The 19,777-nt window shown below is 33.4% G+C and overlaps 1 long non-coding RNA gene across 1 annotated transcript; it reads left to right on the plus strand.

Moving 5' to 3' along the window:
* Positions 1-17,727: 17,727 nt before the first annotated feature.
* LOC145118839 (uncharacterized) lies at positions 17,728-19,186 on the plus strand. The gene is made up of 2 exons (XR_013713518.1): positions 17,728-18,309; positions 18,957-19,186. It is a non-coding gene; the product is annotated as an uncharacterized LOC145118839 (long non-coding RNA).
* The last annotated feature ends 591 nt before the right edge of the window (positions 19,187-19,777 follow it).

Here is a 19,777-nt window from a genome sequence, read left to right on the forward strand (position 1 = left end):
CCCTAAGGATAAAAAGGAACAGATAAACTTTGACTTATATGCTTGTACCATCTACTTATCAAATCATGCACAACAATACATTTTATAACATCAAATTACTGATGCGTTTACGTATCATCAATGCACAACCAACTCGTAAACAACAACGCATATATCTCCTCTTAAAGATTATAAGATATTATCGTCTCAGAATTACTCGTGATAAATTCGATGAAGTAATTCTCTGAGCATGGGTTAATCCAATACTTAAATTCTCTATTTCAAAGTACTCATGAATATTGCAGCAATACCATTGTTATGTCTAAAACCCTTTAGACAATCTATAATTCAATTCATGACAGTCTTGATTCACTACTTACTTCTGAAAGTATGATCGATTGTGGATGTTTGAACAATCTAATTATTCGGGAAGTAAAACATGCAAAATGAAACACAAAATAAATAATAGACAGAAGGTAGTAATCCAACTCATAAATAAATCTCCATTACTTAATCACCAAAAGTCAATTACATTTATTTCATTACAAGTTTCGAAACTAACTATCTAACTACCAAAACTAACGTCATCCTTCAGACCAATGCTCCTAGCATGTTGAACATGCTTGACCCTACTCAGACCCTTTGTGAGGGGATTTGTTGGGTTCTCTTCTCATGACACCCTCTTCTACTCTATGTCTAATGAAATGGTATTTTCTGTCGATATGCCTTGATCTGACATGATCTCTTGGTTCCTTTTGTTAAGGCGACCACCCCTTCATTATCACATAAAATCTCCATTGGCTCCTGGATAGTTGGAACAACTCCAAGGTCTCCGATGAAGTTCTTCAACCAAATAGCCTCCTTTGATGTTTTGCTTGCCGCTATCTACTCTGATTCACAGGTAGAATCAGCCACTATCTCCTGTTTGAAACTTTTCCAAGTTACCACTCCTCCATTAAGAGTAAACACCCAGCCAGATAAAGAAAGTTTTCTCTGTCTGTCTGAAAGATGGCGTCACTATACCCAGTTACTCTTAGGTTATCACTGCCACCAAGCACAAGGACCCAGTCCTTAGTTCTTTGCAGATACTTAAGAATATTCTTAACTGCTATCCAGTGAGCTCTACCTAGATTTCCCTTATAACGACTGACCATACTCAAAGCAAAAGCCACATCAGGTCGAGTACATGTCATAGCATGCATGATATATCCAACGGATGAAGCATATGGAACTCTACTCATTTTTACTATCTCTGCATCAGTACTCGGGCTCTAAGTCTTACTCAATTTGGTATTACTCTGTGTAGGCAGTTCTCCTTTCTTGGAATTTTCCATACTAACTTTAGTACCTTTTCCAAATACGTACTTTGACTAAATCCAATTAGTCTTTTACTCTTGTCTCTCAAAATCCTTATGCCTAGAATATAAGCAGCCTCTCCCAGATCCTTCATAGCGAAACACTTTCCAAGCCAAGACTTAACCTCTTGCAAAGTTGGAATGTCGTTTCCTATAATAAGTATGTCATCAACATACAAAACTAGGAAGGTTACTATACTCCCACTAGCTTTGACATATACACAAGATTCATCTTCACTTCTAAAGAAACCAAAATCTTTGACCTTCTCGTCAAAGCAAATATTCCATCTGCGAGAAGCTTGTTTCAATCCATAGATTGATTTCTCAAGCTTACACACTCTATCAGGGTACTTTTCATCTACAAAACCCTCTGGCTGACTCATGTAAACATCCTCAGCCAACTTCCCTTTAAGGAAAGCAGTTTTGACATCCATCTACAAAATTTCATAGTCATGAAATGCAGCTATGGCCAACATTACCCTAATAGATTTTATCTTGGCCACTGGTGAGAAAGTTTCGTCATATTCAACCCCTGGGATTTGAGTAAAGCCTTTCGCAACTAGTCGAGCCTTGAAGGTGTGTACCTTTCCATCCATGTCGGTCTTCTTCTTGAAGATCCATTTGCACCCAACTGTCTTACGACTTGGTACATTGTCAACCAAATTCTAAACTTGATTTTCATACATGGACTTGATCTTTCTGTCTATTGCCTCTTTCCACTTGGCTGACTCAGGGCCTGCCATGGCTTCCTTGTAGTTAGCTGGTTCATCCAAATTTACCAGTGTACTATCACTGATAAACGTATCACCATCTACATTAATATGGAAATCATATAACTTAGGTTTCATTCTAACTCTAGTGGAACGCTAAGAGGTAATGACTCGTCAACTGGTTCAACTGGAATTTCTTCCTCTTGTTGAACCCTAGTATTATCAAAAGTTCCTTCATCGTTTGACTCTTGAATTTCTTCAAGGTTAATGGTACTCCCACTGTCCTCTTTGCATATGAGCTCTCTCTCGAAAGACTCCCCTTCGTGCTACAAAGACCATGTTCTCACTAGGTATGTACAACAAATATCCAAAGGACTTCTGTGGGTAGCCGATGAAAATACATCTCTCACTTTGAGGTTCAAGCTTGTCATGTGTCTCTCGTCTAACGAAAGCTTCACAACCCCAAACCTTGATATGTGCCAACGAGGGAACCTTCCCTGTCCACATCTCGTGAGGTGTTTTGGCAACCTTCTTTATTGGGACAAGATTAAGAATTTGGGCGGCAGTCTCTAAGGCATACCCCTAGAATGAGATTGGAAGTGAAGCTCGACTCATCATGGAGCGAACCATGTCCAACAACGTTCGATTACGCCTCTCAGCCACACCATTAAGTTGTCGCGTCCTAGGAGGTGTCACTTGTGAAACTATTCCACATTCCTTGTGGTAGTCGTGGAACTCAATACTAAGATACTCACCACCTCTATCGGATCTAAGCATCTTTATCTTCCTGCCCAATTGATTCCCGACTTCTTTGTTTAAACTCTTTAAATTTTTCAAAGGTTTCTGACTTATGTTTGATTAAATAGATATATCCATACCTGCTATAATCATCAGTAAAAGTCACATAGAATCGATTTGCATCCCTTGTGGTGGATCTGAAGGGACCACATACATCTGTGTGTATGAGATCCAACAATCCTTCACCTCTTCAACAAGAACCATTGAAAGGTGATTTTGTCATCTTTCCCAATAAACAAGACTCGCATGTGTCATCTGACCTTATGTCAAATTATTCCAACACTCCATCCTTTTGGAGTTGGGCCATGCGTTTCTTGTTGACATGTCCAAGACGGCAATGCCACAAGCACGCTTTATCTATACCATTAGATGAATCAATATGAAAAACACTATTTCCTAAATTATCTACAATCATCACAGTTTCATACACACCATCACAAGGTAAAGCTTCAAACTAAAACACACCTTTTTTATAAGCAGAAAAAGAACCATTCTTATCATTAAAAGAATATCTAAAACCTTGTTTAAATAAAGCATGAAATGAAATGATGTTTAGTGTCATCTCTAACGAGTAGAAATAATTTATTAAATCTAAACCTAACCCACTACTAAGCACTAAGCTATAAACTCCAATCTTGGTGACAGGCGAAGATCGCCTATTTCCCATGATCAATTTCATCCTTCCATGCTCCACATCCTCACTTCTTCTTAGCCCCTACAAATCAGAACAAATGTGAAACCCACATCCTTTATCAAGGACCCAAGAATGAGAATACGATGAGTTATTAGATAAGATAGTGTAAATACCTACCAATGTTGGCTTCACCTTGCCATCCTTGATATTTTGCAAGTATTTCGGGCAGCTTCGTTTCTAATGCCCCTTGTCATTGCAATAGAAGCAAGTGACATCTTTGGGGTCAGAGACAGGGGGAGCATTAGAACTGGATTTTCCTTTGGGTCCTGTACTTGACGACTCATCTTGGGACTTTCCCTTCTAGTTTTGTTTGGGAGGACCTTTCCTCTTCTTCCCTTTCCCTTGCCCAATAGCCAGAACAGGTGCACTTATAGGAGACGAGGAAATACCTTTTCCCTTCATTCCTGCTTCAGCTTTTTGAAGGAGGTTGTGAAATTGTGACAAAGTAGTTTCATTATTGTTTTTCAAATGATAGGTCAATATGAACTGACCATAACAACTTGGCAGAGAGTTCAACACTATGTCGATTGCCAGCTCATCGTCAAAATTCACATTGAGCTTGATTATCATATCCACATATCGTTGTATTCTCGAAACATGGTTGCTCACAGACTCTCCATCCTTCATCTTGCTAGCAATGAGGGACTTTACCACTTCGTACTTTTCTTGACGAGCTCGCTTATGGTATTTATCCATAAGGTCCTTATTCATCTCGTACGACCAGTAATCCTCATAATGCGTTTGCAATTCTGGACTCATTGTCGCCACTATGATGCACACAACTTTTGTGGCATCATTATAGTGTTTTCTGCAGGCGACCATTTCTTCAGGAGTGGCCTTCGTTTCGTCAATCTCATCCAAAGGTTTTTCGAGGACGTATTCCTTGTCTTCGAAGCAAAGGGCCATTTTGATGTTGCGCATCTAATCGTTGTAGTTGGTGCCATCCAGTTGCACCTTCGAGAAGATGTTCAACAGAGAGAAGTTATTGTTGTTGGAGGAGGAGAAGGAACCAGAAGCATCATTTGGAGTAGACATCTGAAAAGATAGTTTTAGTTAGATAAGAATAATCCTCAATATAGCACCCAAAATGAAATATCAAGGCTAGGATCCAACTAACTAATTTACAACTTAGAAAAGGGATGTAGTAATCTAATTGTAAATTACATAAAGGTAGGTAAATGACGATTTCCCAATTTCATCATCGAAAAACGAAATTTTAACGAATTTGGTTTTTAAATGAAATTCCTAGATATTTTTGAGAATCATTGAACTTTTCAATGGCATGTTTAATCTCGATTATGCTCTTCCATTTGTGACTGGGATACCGAGGATCACAAACAAGATGTGAATAACCATGCAAATTAACTTGGTACTCTCAATGTCATTTATCATCTCATTTTAATGTGTCGGTTAGCCATACACGCTCCATTAATCAAAGATAATTTATGAGACACCCATTGCCACTCTTTATTCATCCCTATTAGTGTGTCGGTTAACCACATACGCTCCACTAACGACTCATACGGTGCAATGTGTAATTTCATGGGTTAGCATACAATTTCACATTATTCCTAAAGTAACTAAGATTGGGAATTTTTATAAAATATGTTTAGTTACTTTATAATTCATTATACTTATTAATGAGCATTAGGTTATCCTATCAAACCCGTTCGGCTAACGACCCTCCACCAATCAAGGGAACAGTGGGTAAGAGTGGATACCAAATGGCGGTCATTTTATAGGCCGCTTCCTTAAACTCCCCTTATAGATCGGCTTCATGAATGAGCATTACTAGCGGTTCGACTGGCTTGTCTTATATATATAGTAATATTAGACTTTTAATGTTACATATAATATAAGTGTGTGTTTTTAAAACTTTTCAAAAAAAACACTAAGGGTATATTTTAAATTTTAAAATTAATATTCAATTAATTAAATTTAAAAAATAAACCAATCAAGAATTCAGGATAAGGATATCAAATTACTTTAAAAAAATATTCAGTTTTATACAATTAAAACATTATTAAAGGTAATTGTCCAAATCAATTCATGAGATATCTTTAAAAACCGAAAATAGAGGATCTGACATTCCAACACGCTGTGGTAAACAATCACCACGTCGTGTTAGGACGATTACGCAGGCCAACACGCCGTGGTGGAAGAACACCACGTCGTGTTTGCAGAATAGAATGATGATTCTGTTTTCTTCTCCTTGTTCAAGTTCAACAATTGTATCAATTCAATAGAAAACTAAACCTACGCTCTGATACCACTAATGGGTATTATACAAAACATCATATCCTATATGTGCATGCAACCCTAAAAAATTTGATCTATGTTTTCTCTAATTGAACATACAACTTGAACTAGACAATAGAAAACCCTAATCTTCTAGCATATTTTCGAAATACACAAAATAAGGGTTAGAAGAATCATACCTTGATTTTTATGTAGTAATAACAATTTAAATCCTTGTGTTGATGAAGCCTTGAGAGTAAGTGTCATAAATGTCACGCCTCTAGTGGTTCACACCCAACACTAGTAATGGAAGATGACCGAATTAATTCTAATTAATTTATAATTAAATATTAATTAAATATTACTATTTCTAATTAATATATTTTTTTCATAATATATTAATAAATCATTTATTTCAATTTATTAATCAAATAATAAATCAACCTCTTTTTCCAAAATCATCCTGTCTAGTTGTTAGTCTTGAGGGCAACCCAAAAGGATTGTGCTACTACCAATTCAAGTATATACCAATTATAGTTATGGTCTTAGACACCTAATCCAACAGAAAGGCCCCCAGACACTCATCTAATATCTCCATGATCCCCTCCTTGGTGATACCGAACATAACAGGAATCACATCCAAGATGACGTGCGTGATCTCAGACATGATAAACTCATGCATCCTTTTATAATTTGGTTCAACATCAGCACCTGAACCGGAACTAGAACCAAAACCTTTGGTAATTACCAGCATAATGAAAGGCAACAATACAAAAGATCAGAACATACCCGAAAAAATCCTCATGTTAAAGTTCCCTATAGTTTCCATGACTGTTTGTGATTCGAGTACGGATATTGTGCTTCCAGTAGTACGTACCCAATACTACCTTCCACACCTATCTGTACTTTCCTAAAGAATCATCCTGTGTCCTCTAAGTCACTTCACTACGATGAATCTCATTATCCCTATGCTAAACAACATACATATCTTACTACAACACTTCCTAGGCTCTCCTAGGAGTCCTTGTCTCACTTGCTTATTATTAGGAACCTTTACCAACACCATCGGTTGCCTTATGCATGCAAATTATACACAATACAGGATCAAATAGACTGTCGAATAATGATTCTATCTTAATCCCACAACCAAAAAAGGAACAGGAAATAAGGTTAAATTAATCATTTTAAGGCTATATCATCCTAATCGTGTATAATTATAAAACATACTCGTAGAAATTAACATTGTCAATCTAGAATCTAGGTATCACATAACAAACAGTTCACTAGGCTATAAGGTATCACATATATCAGACAATTCTATCATGCAATTACTGAAGCGATCCTTAGCCCTAAGCATGCAACTCACATAATAACATACTAAAGTATAACATTCATGTATGGGTATTTTGGGAATCACTTACTTGAGCTCGTTTGATTGCATTCATCACACCCCTTTCCTTATAAAGATCTTTTTAGAAAAAAAATGTTTTCTTACAAAAGATTTATCAATTCCTTAGTTTGAGTTCAGACACACCTGAAAGTGTTCCCAAATCCCTCAAACGAAGGCTCTGATATCAACTTGAAACGTCCCGAAATACTAGTAGAATTTTCATTTTCAAAACACCCAAAAGTGATATAACCAATTGTTTTCAAAACCAAACAAAGTAAAAAGTATTCTCAAGCATACGAGTGAATCAAATAAAAGTGCAGAACAATATTCAGGGGATGTTGTGCGATCATGTCAAGTCATTCCCTTTGGAACCAGAAGTACTTGAAACATTTAAACGACAAAACCATAAGCACAAAGCTTAATGAGCTCCCCAAAATATCACATACCATACATAACGTAACGGGACTATCTCAACCCCAAGTGAATGCTATGCGCTAAATCATAGTCTTACCATCACTATCTGCTATGGGCCAGGTCATGGTCTTTACATGTACAAGTGTTAGGGGTCAGATCCTGGTCTTCCATACAATTGTCAAGGGCCAAATATTGTCTTTCATACAAATGTCAGGAGCCAAACTCTGGTATTCCATGCAAGAGTCACAAAGACAACTAGCATCCTACAAAGTATAATGAGAAGATTCACCTCACAATTGTAGTCAACAGCTAACAAACTCACACAGCTGAAGAGCGGGTGCTACACACCTCCTACGTAATCATACAAGGTAAACCTTAGTCTACCTTCAAAAAACTATCAATTTTACTAAAATTCAAACCTGGTCAAAAGTCAACGACAGTTGACCTTCATGTCGTGGTCATCCATTGGCCACAACGTGTCACCCTCACGACAAAATAATTGAGACCAGGCTAGTTTCCATATCGTGGCAAGCATTCCACCACGTCGTAGCAACTGAACAATGAACAACTTAATAAATTAAGCTCTCAATCCATTAACCCTAAACTCATACTTTCCAAAAGGCTTCTTGGGACCCTAATGATCCATAAAAATCTAAACTATATGGACATGCATGTCCAATGCATGTCTTTATCTTATCTAGGTCAAAAATGGTAGAAATAGGGTCAAAACCCCATGCAAGGCTTTCAACACTCACTCAACTTCTAAATCCATGATGTCAGGCCCGTCCCAGAGGGTGAGCGATAGGGGCGACCGTCCAAGGCCTATCTTTTAAAGAGCCCACATTTTTATGGACTTTATTATATATAGGTATATATTTTTTGGGGATCATGTATGTATAAATTTTTTGTAATAAAAAATGTTATATTTATATGCTAGTACAAGTAATTTTCTTTCAATTATTACAAAAAGGTTGATGAAATTCATGTATTTTAGGGGTCTTTTATTCCCTCGTCTCGGGTCCAAAATATGTTTAGAACGGCCATGCATGAGGTAGAATGCTCTTGGGACTTTGGAGAGCCATAAAATTTCTAACTCTATTCCATTCAACCACTCCAACCAAAACCAAGGACCAAAATAAGCTAAAATAACCTAGATCTATAAAGAAGAAATAAACAAAATGAAAGCTTAAGGGTTTTATAAAGAATCCAGAAGATGCACACAAGGATGGGGATGGTTTGTTTATTGGATCTATGCAACAAACTTCCTCCTTCTTCCTTCAAAATCACCACAACTTGCAAAATGAGCTCCAAAAGCTTCAAGGAGGCTAGGGTATTTAACAAGGATTCTTTTGGAGGTGATGGAGGCTGAGGGTGAAGGAAACCCTAGTCATCACTTCCTTTAAATAGGGCCTTGAGCCCGACAAATTAGGGCATAACCTCTAGCCGTCATCACGTCGTAGTTACTACATGCCCACGTCATGGAGACCTAAATGAGACACGTGTTTCATGCAAATATGCCACATAGTGGTGATTCTATAACCACGTCGTGGCCAGACAACCCCCCCTCCCCCAAAAAAAATTACAAAATTAATTTGTACCTGAATCCATGTTACATGCATTTCATGCATTCATTTTGTAGTTTTAATCCATAGAAGTACATTGCATTTACGTTTAAACTCATGCATTTTGCATATTTTCGGGATTTTTCATGATGCAATTCCATTCACACACTTTTGTAATATTTCAGGGACTTTTGGAGGTTGGATCTTGCTTTAGGAGGTTAAAAAGAGTTGAGGGCAAAATTTCAGGGCTATTGGAGCATCGATAGGAAGTTATGAAGAAAATAAAGATTTTGGTTTTACAGGAGTTTACACGGCCGTATAAATGGAAGCCTATAATTTACACGGGCCGTGTAAACGCATATACGAGAGCATTCTACTTCGAAGGCCTGGAAGGATTGAGCATTCTACTTTTCTTGTTTACACGGTCGTGTAAATGGCACCCTTTAATTTACACGGGCCGTGTAAACGTCTCGACAGTTTTTAAAGTAGTTTTACTCTCATATAATTCAGACAATCGGTTTTTTTGGAGGTTAGGTCGGATTTTGGGCAGAGAGAAGGCGATTTTCAGAGCTTTTGGAAGTAGATTAACACTTGGAAACATTTTAATTTCCTTTTTGTAAGTCAATTTGAAGTTTAAACTTGTTTGATTTGTAGTTTAACCTAGACATGTGTGGTTGATTTCATTATCATTTCCGAATCTGAATTCTTAAGTATGTGTTGTTAGGTTGTAACTTGAACTTGATTTGTGTTTAACATCTAGTAATCTTTGATTTGATCTTAATCATGTATTTGGTTTATTCTCTTTTTCACTTGATCAATGAATTAGGGTTTTTATCAATCTAGTTAATCAAATTGTAAAATTCGTATATGTTTTATGATTTGATGTTAGTAACATGCACTTAATTGATTGTAATTAAATCAAAATGAGTGTAATCAAAGATTAAATGTTCATAATCCCAAGCTTATGAGGAATATTGAATATTGTTGGTAATTGTTGCAAGAACTTAAAGTCATTTAATGATTTGATGAAAGAGCTTATTTGAATTAAATCAATTAAATGAAGTTTTATTTGAAGAACATGTTTTGAATAAAACATTTTTTGTCAACTTGGATATTAGAGTTTATTAGTATCTAAATTACCAACCTAGATAGAACATAATCATATTCATTTTGCATCTTTCAACATAATACATGTATAAGAATCAGAATAGGAAATGTATTTATTTTACTAAATTCTGTTAACAATCTTGTTTATTTATGAAGTTTAAATCTAGTTCAAACACAATCCCCCATTTTAATATTATTTGTATTATGTGTGAAAATATGGCAAGATAAGAAGTCCTGTATTCCTGTGGACCGACCCTGCTTACTTTATACTATCTTTAGTATAAGAAATAGCAGTGACTTGAGCTTTATTAATATTATTTTATCCCATTATTTGTTGGTTTGACAGACAAACAATCCAGGCATTACCTTATTAGATGATGATTCAGATGAGACTGTGACTGTTTTGTAGGCTAATGATGAAGTCGCCGATCCAAAGTGATATATCTTATGTCTTGCGAGGAATGTGACAAATCTCATTTCAATTTCTAACATACAACGTTTATGTAAAAATGAGGGTTTTAATAATGTTAATTTGAAGTTGATGGGTTTTGATAAGCTAAAAACGGCCTTTTTTATAAAACAATTTTAAAAACAGCTACAGAAGACTAAAAATAAGTAGTTTATTTTTATGATCATTTTGACAAAACCACCAAGAGGATCCAAATACATAAACTTAGAAAGATAATAAAAACACATAGAATGTTAAGAAAAACAACATTTGGAGCCTTTGACCCCACTTGGAATTAGGGATTTGATGAAGATAGCAAAAACTCAAGAAGAAAGTTTCTCTACAATGTATCCACCATCAAGAGTAAGGCACTTGGAATACTAGTTCCCATCTTGTATAAAGTAAATTCTTAAGATTTTTAAGTGCCTATCTCAAATAATCACTAAAGGAGAAACAATTATGAACATCAAATCTTACAACTAGCTTCAAAAGAACAAGATGGGGAAAGTGAAGAATGATCTCGGCCATGAGGGCTTTCCAAGGGAAAAGAGTAGTCATTTTGCAAGCACCACACACCTTTAAATACTCTCATGCAAAATAAAAGCCTACACCTTATTATATTACGAAGTAATGACTACAAAAGCAAACATGGGGAGCAAAGGAGGGAGGTTAACAAACAACCTTCCATGCCTTCTAAAATATTTGGCCATGGTGAAATAAAGGGACAAAATCATTAACTAGTTTCTCCAATTAGATAAAGGTAACTAGTTAGTTAGGCCAAATGGAATCCAAAGTGTCCAAAACTTTTTACATGACTTAATAAATCATACTATACGATATAATAACTCGTTATACTCTCTTTAATTATTATTTTCATAAAAACAATAATTATTCACTAATTAAATACATGAGTGATTATATTTATTAATAGTCATATTAATAATAAACATTCAAAATGTGCCAACTTGATAAATGTGTGACCCTATATGATCATATATTATTAGCAATATTATTCAATATATATATATATATATATATATATATATATATATATATATATATATATATATAGGCTTAGGTTATTCTATTCAAAGTAATTATTGTGTTATTGTATGCATAAATGTGGACCAATCAATTTTACTTATTTTAAGAAAGTGATTAATATATATTATGGAATTAAATATAATTGAAAAATATCATCTAATTTAATTACAAGGGTATTTTAGTCAATTAATATAGATTCAATAAAGGAAAATTGCATATTTTAAGGGATCATAGATTCTATTAATTTTAAAAATCCGATTTTACGAATTATAATTCTTTTAATTCGGACATTCTGACAGAATGTGTTTTTGAGTATATTCAAAAATAAAAATATTCTTGAACCATACATAATAAAAATATTCTTGAACCTATTTCTTGATCATGACTTTAAAAACTTCTTGTAGAATAACAAATTCTTGAACAATTAATTGAAGAATAAAAACAAAAAATACATTATTTCTCGTAGAATACGGGTAACAATTGTTAAGAATTACATTTATTGTTAAAGAATAAAACTAAAAAAACTTTCAAAACGGGAAATAAAACATCAAAATCTAACAATGACACTAATACATTCTAAAAGAATAATGTTGCTTAGAATCACTTTCAATTTTGCGGTCTGTTCTTCAAGCATCAACTTCTGTGAAAACAAAACCAAATTGTAGTTTAGATTCCAACAGAATTGGAATTCATGATTCCATTCCAACATAATTGGAATTCATGATTTCATTCCAACAGAATTTTCATCATTATATTTACCTGTTTGCAGAATGAAAAGACACAAAAGAATGGAAACAATTCTTCAGACGTATGTCTCAAGAATCTAATCTCCGCATGCCCAAGTGAAGCCAGTTGACCAAAAGGACCATCAAAGTCAAAAACTTCAACATCCAATAACGACGGGGGTTCTTCTGCAGCATCAAACTCGAGTATTTCTGCAAGAATTTTAGCAACCAATTGTCATCAATTTTCAAGAATCTTGATAAAATCAGTTAAAATTTTGACATCGAACAAACTATTCCATTGTGGATCGAGAGTTTGAAGCTTGACAGAACTTGTTCTTGTCTTCCCATTGCATATCAACACTACACAAGGATCTGAGAAACCCGAACAATCCAATGGAGCTAACTTGTTTCCCTCGATGAGTGCTACTGTAAGCACCCATCATTCACCTTGAGCTTTGACACCATGATCGTTTCCTGTCAACAATCAATGAGAGCATAAACATGTGCATAATCAATAAATTTTTGACGAGTGACAAAGGGAAAAGTTTACCTCTACTCAGTCTAGCTTGGACAAACCGGGAAACCATGATATAAACGCGCTCCAAGTTGAGGAAAATTACTCCACACGTAACAAATTCACCAAAACTATCAGGCAATTCAAGCCCATTAAACTCTAAACCTTGAATCTGATTCGACTCACATAGAAAAATATGCACAAAAGCATAAACAACCATGAAAACAGTAGAAAACACAGTGAAATTACAAAAATACCCCACCCCCAATTCCCAATGGGATTGGTGATCATTCACCAAAGCCTCCAACGTTTGATCTTTGTCTAATACAATCAACTGATTCACGGGTTTGACTCTTTGACCAAGAAATCCTGCAAATTGGTCAAAACTCTCCTTCAATCCTTGCTTAGCACCACCTTCAATCATACCTTTCAGGCGTTTCCTTTCCTTCGTCTGCTGATTCCATGGTTTCCATTGATTCTTCGAAGGTTGTAGTGAAGGCGGATTCTTTTGTTGACTCACCGTTGTCGGATGAAGTTGTGGGTAAATTTGATGAATCATATTTAATGGAGGATTCATCGTGTTTACTGAAAAGCTTCTCGAATCGGCCCGCAATGGCTTTCATCATCTTTTTTGGTGATTTTGAGGTGTTGGAATCGTGTGTTGGGCTTTGTCTGCCATCGTGTTCGTCACTACCGCCATTGGTGATGATCGGTTGTAAGGAGAATTGATGAACATTTGATATGTCGTGCTCTCTCCCATGAAGTGAAAGTGCAAGGAGAATCTTCCGAACACTGAAAGCGTCGATGCTAGGGCTTTATCGGGGTGGGAGATTGAAGACACGCCAATGCTAGGGCTTTATCGGGTGGGAGATTGAAGACACGCTTATTTATTTAGGTTATAAGCATGATTATAGGGATTATTTTTGGAACTTACTAAACAAATTACTAAATTACCCTGATTTATTTATTTAATTATTTAATTTTTTATTTAATTTTGATTGGCCCACATTTATGCATACAATAACACAATAATTACTTTAAACACCTGAACCTATCTCTCTCTCTCTCTCTCTCTCTATATATATATATATATATATATATATATATATATATATATATATATATATATATATATATATATCCAACAGAAGTATCTAAGAGTGTTATAGGTCATGTTCATGCTCCCAAAACATATACTATTTATATTCTTTATAAAATTTAAGGTGTTTTAAGTTGGTTGAAGATATAATATTGTGGTCATGAAATTTCAAGTTAAAGGAATTGTTTTGTATGGATTTTTGTTAAAGGGATACCACTTAAAGCTAGGATTCATGCGTCTTTCAAGAAAACAACAAGTAAATGTGACATTGTTATTTATATGGATGATGAGCAAGAAGAAAACCTCTATAATCCCCGTCTTTATTTAACTCCATTGACAAGAACATTATATCTGATGGTGTGAATGTTATAATTGAAATGGACGAAGTAAATGACAAGGATTAATGAGGTTCGTTTTTGGAAACCTTCATTAAAAAATGATGACAATAACCGTTAGATTTTTGGGATGTAATAGCACTTTGGAATTTTTAGATTTGTATAGTCACTTTGAGATTGAAGTATTGGTACTCCTGAAATCATCAATTGCATAAGACTCATAATGAGAGAAACAAGAACAAAGAATGTTGGAGTTATGAATTTCGTTAGTGTACCAAGAATGAGGACCAAAACTGACTATTAACCCTCCTTGTTTGAAAGTGTATGTCCCAAAACTGCCAAAACTGTCACAAGACAGTTCCCAACAGTCATATATATATATATATATATATATATATATATATATATATATATATATATATATATATATATATATATATATATATATATAGACAAAATTACAAAATCGTCCCTATGTTTTTTATTTTATGTGGCTAAGGTCCAAACATTTGAAAAGTTGTAGATTTGGTCTTTTTCAACAAGTTTTGTTGTGGTTTGGTCCCTCTTCCGTTAATTTTAACAGTTTGACTGTTAACTTTTTCAAAAAATGACTATTTTACCCTTAGGGACCATTTCTGCAACCAAACTACAAGGACCATTTCTACATATCTTCTTTTTTAGTTTTATTGAATTATTATATATTAATAAATGATATTTTTAATATATACTATTTATATATTAATAAATATTGTTTTATTAGATTATTAATTTCTTTTAATTAAATTTTTTTAATTTCTTTGTTATCGGATATTTTAATAAATGTTATTTTTAATATATACTACTTATATATTAATAAATATTGTTCAATTTATATATAAATAAGTATTATTTTTAATATATAGTATTTATATATTAATAAAAGTTATTATATTAGATTATTAATTTATTTTAGTTAATTTTGTTTATTGGAGTAATTCTTCTTTATTGGATTGTTATACATTAATAAATATTATTTTTAATTCATAATATTTGTATCCTAATAAATATTACATTATCAGATTATTAATTTCTGTTAGTTAATTTTTTTAATTCCTTTTTTTTATTTCTTTTTTTATTTGAATATCACTTTTAATTTATTATTTTCTTTATATAATAAATATTATTTATTAGATTATTAATTTTTTTTACTATATAATATTATTTTTTTTAATTTTATTAGTTCCACCACAAAGTTGTCGAAATACACAAACCTCTCATCAACGAAAATCGTCAGGATCACAACCAAACACCTTCATCGGAGGTCCGACGTAAACCCTACTAACTTTTTCCACCCAACATCACTGGCAGCCACCTGCGAAAACCTCTTCACAATCCGCTGGAATCCTTTATATCCCACATAATGCACAACAAACTCCTATAAACATTAAAAGTGGTGGTGGTGATCGGGTGATGGTAGTGGTGTTATCGCAGGTGACTACCGACATCCTTGTAGTTTCATCGGAGGTCGAACAGAAACCTACCAACCTTTTCCAACTAATGATGACGAAAGTCACCTGCGATCACACCACTCCCATCACCCGATCTCCACATCCACTTTTAATGTTTATAAGAGGTTGTTGCGCACTATGTGAGATATGGAGGATGCCAACGGATTGTGAAGAGGTTGTTGCAGGTGGCTACCAGTGATGTTGGGTGGAAAAAGTTAGTAGGGTTTACGTCGGACCTCCGATGAAGGTGTTTGGTTGTGATCCCGAGCGACAACGCTTTTGCATATTCCGACAACTTTGTGGTGGAACTTAAAAAATTAAAAAGAATTAATATTATACAATGAAAATAATTTAACAATATAAAAAATAATATTTGTTTTATAAAGAAAATAATAAATTAAAAGTAATATTCCAATAAAAAAATTAATCCAAGAAAAGGAATTAAAAAAATTAACTAAAAGATATTAATAATCTGATAATGTAATATTTATTAGGATATAAATATTATAAATGAAAGATAATATTTAATATTATTTATTAATATATAATAATCAAATAAAGAAGAATTACCCCAAGAAACAAAATTAACTAAAATAAATTGAAAATCCAATATAATAATATTGATTAATATATAAATATTATATATTAAAAATAATACTTATTCATATATAATAATAAAAAAATATCCGATAACAAAGAAATTAAAAAAGTTTAATTAAAAGAAATTAATAATATAATAAAATAATATTTATTAATATATAAATAGTATATATTAAAAATAACACATTTCTAATATATAATAATTCAATAAAAATAAAAAGAAGATATGTAGAAATGGTCATTGTAGTTTTGTTGCAAAAATGGTCTCTGAGGGTAAAATAGTCATTTTAAAAAAGATAACAGCCAAGTTGTTAAAGTTAACGGAAGAGGGACCAAAAGCACAACAAAACTTGTTGAAAATGACAAAATCTACAACTTTTCAAAGGTTTGAACCTTAACCACATAAAATAAGAAACCACAAGGACCATTTTTGCATATTTGTCATATATATATATATATATATATATATATATATATATATATATATATATACTAGGTGTAAGACCCATGTATTACATGAGTTCATTTTAAAGAAAAAAAAATTGAAATTCTAAACATTTGAGAAGTTTGAATTTATAATAAAAAATAGAAAAATATTGAATTATTAAAATTAAACTGTTTGTTTTTCTTTTAAATTAAACTAATAATTTAGATAAATAAACAAAGGAAACTAATGAAACTTTAATTTAGAAAATTTGAAATTAGAAGGAAGTTTATTAGTTAAATTGATATGCATTTATTATTACATCTATTGCAATTATTACATTTAAATATTATGTGGAAATTAATAAAATGAAAAAAACCACAAAATGCCATATAGAAAATAATTAATTGAAAATAACCATAAAATGACATGTGGCTAAATCAATGAGAGTGTGACATGTGGCAAAAAAGTTCTTTATTTATTAGGGAGGATATATATATATATATATATATATATATATATATATATATATATATATATATATATATATATATATATATATATATATATATATATATATATATATATATATATCGGTTCATGTATTTTAACTATGTATTGTGTGAATGTTGGAATCAATGTGGACCAATAATTTCAAAACCTAAATAAGGGTTAAATGGTAATTTTACCATTAATTAAATTAAGTAATTACATATTAAATTAATAATACCTTTAATTTAGGAAAATTAATGGAGATTAGTTTAAATATCTTATTATCTCTTAAACCGTAAACTATCTCTATGCTTTCTCCATCTCTTTCTCTAAAATCGGCCGACATCTCCCTCAAACTTTCTCTCTCTAAAACCCTCTCTCATTTCCCGGTCCTCGCCGGCCGCCTCTCCACCGACGAAAAAGGGCATGCCAACATTATCTGCAACGATTCCGGTGTGGAGTTCGTTCATTCCAACGCTACCCATCTCTTCACCCATCAAATTCTACTCACCAATTGTGACGTTGACCCATTCTTCAAGACTTTCTTTGCTTTTGACAAGATGTTGAGTTAGGCTGGGCACCACCAACCAATCGCCTCCGTGCAAGTGATAGAGCTTGGGGATGGGATTTTTATTGGGGACCGGCTGTTACGTTTTCCAGTGATGAGCCGCTGCGGGAGAGAATCATTCACTTTAGCAGGGAATCAATCTTGAAGATGAAATTCAGAGCCAATAATCCGTTATGGAAACCCCAAAACTCCGATCTGAACGATGCACAGATTTACGGGAAAGCAATCAGCTCCACCAAAATGTGGTGGCACATGATAATGCTACTGTGCGCCGAGGTGTGAAGGACTGGGAAAGCAATCCAAAGTAGTTTCCTTTGGGTATAGTGGTACTTCTCTGTTATAGATCTCATCCATTGAGTATAATTTCAAGTTTCCACTGAATTTGAAGAATATGCATTCATTTTTAAATCATAAATGCTAGAACTCAAGTTTGACCAAAAAGTCAACTTTCCACGGTTGTTTTAAAGCTATTTAGCCAAATTTGTTCACTATCCAAAATAAACTGTTGTTATACTGTTATTAGCTTCTTGTTTGAAACATTTCCAGTTGCTTCCTTAAATCACTCATAACGCACATCCAATCACCCTTAGAGCTTGACCTCCTTCTATTCATATTTCTTTATTGTCACCGGTTTATTTATTGTGTTTTTTGCTCGAAATTTATTTTTTCAGCACGATTTCTGGATAATCGATCTGTTATTTTATTTGGTTGGAAATCAACATCTTCAAAATGGATCCAAAGAATAATTTCTCTTTTAAGTCCCACAATTATTTTCACAAACTTTCAAAGGCTTTAGAGTTTGCAGTTTCCGAATGGCTGCCAAACTACCATTATTATCTATGTATATTCCAAATTCAAAACAACAATCAATATCAAATCTGGATTTTGAAATAAGTTTTAGCTGTTACTCAATTTGTCTCATAGTTAGAGTCCTTATCTTAGTTTTCGATGAGTATTTTTGGGTGCATTGCAGGTTCTTGAAAATAAAATCCTAAAGTTGTCCAAAAGGCTGCTGAGTTGAGAGCACCAAAGAGTTTGAGAATACAAGTTAAGAGCAGAATATTCTGCCAGAGAATGTATAAAACAACAATATTCTTTCGGAATGGATTGTTGTTTTTGTTGGATTTTGATTTTTGTTTTTCCTTTTTAACCATTCTTAGTTGTAATCTATAAGAATAAATATGATTAGCCTGTGATTCATAACCGTTATTAGTCATATATTTTTCAGAATGGATTTGTTATGCTGTTAGAATGGATTAGCAAAAATATTCTCTCAGAATGTAGTAGTGTTTTACTTAGATTTCAATGTTTTTATTTGATTTTTAACCATTTTTAACTTTAATCTTTAAAAATAAACGTAATTGTCACTACAAGAAAACAACCCTTTAATGACGCGCAAACAATGACACGCACCGATTTACCATACGCATTCTTGCGTGCCCTAAAAATAATGTCAGATTTCCAAAATTTCAAAGATAGAGGACACGCATTTATGCGTGCCTTAAAATTAATGTCCAATAAAAAAAATTACAAACACGGAGGGCGCTTTTATCTTAAGTGTGTGTCCTCTTCAAATGTCGCTTTATAATTTTATCTCAAACGCGCGTGTTGTCTCACAAAATCACAGGGAGTATTAATTTCTACGGATTTTTTTTGAAGAACACTCGAAACACTCAATCACTCGTTATGTTCTCTCTCCAATCGATCCGTCGCCGATCGACAACCTCAGGCTCACTTCTTCTCCTTCTCCGACGACCTTAAGAAAATAGAGAACATTTCATAGGTATCACCAGA

The sequence above is a fragment of the Lactuca virosa genome, chromosome 6, assembly GCF_052849685.1.
Source record: "Lactuca virosa cultivar CGN04683 chromosome 6, Lactuca_virosa_CGN04683_v6, whole genome shotgun sequence".
Lineage (NCBI taxonomy): Eukaryota > Viridiplantae > Streptophyta > Magnoliopsida > Asterales > Asteraceae > Lactuca > Lactuca virosa.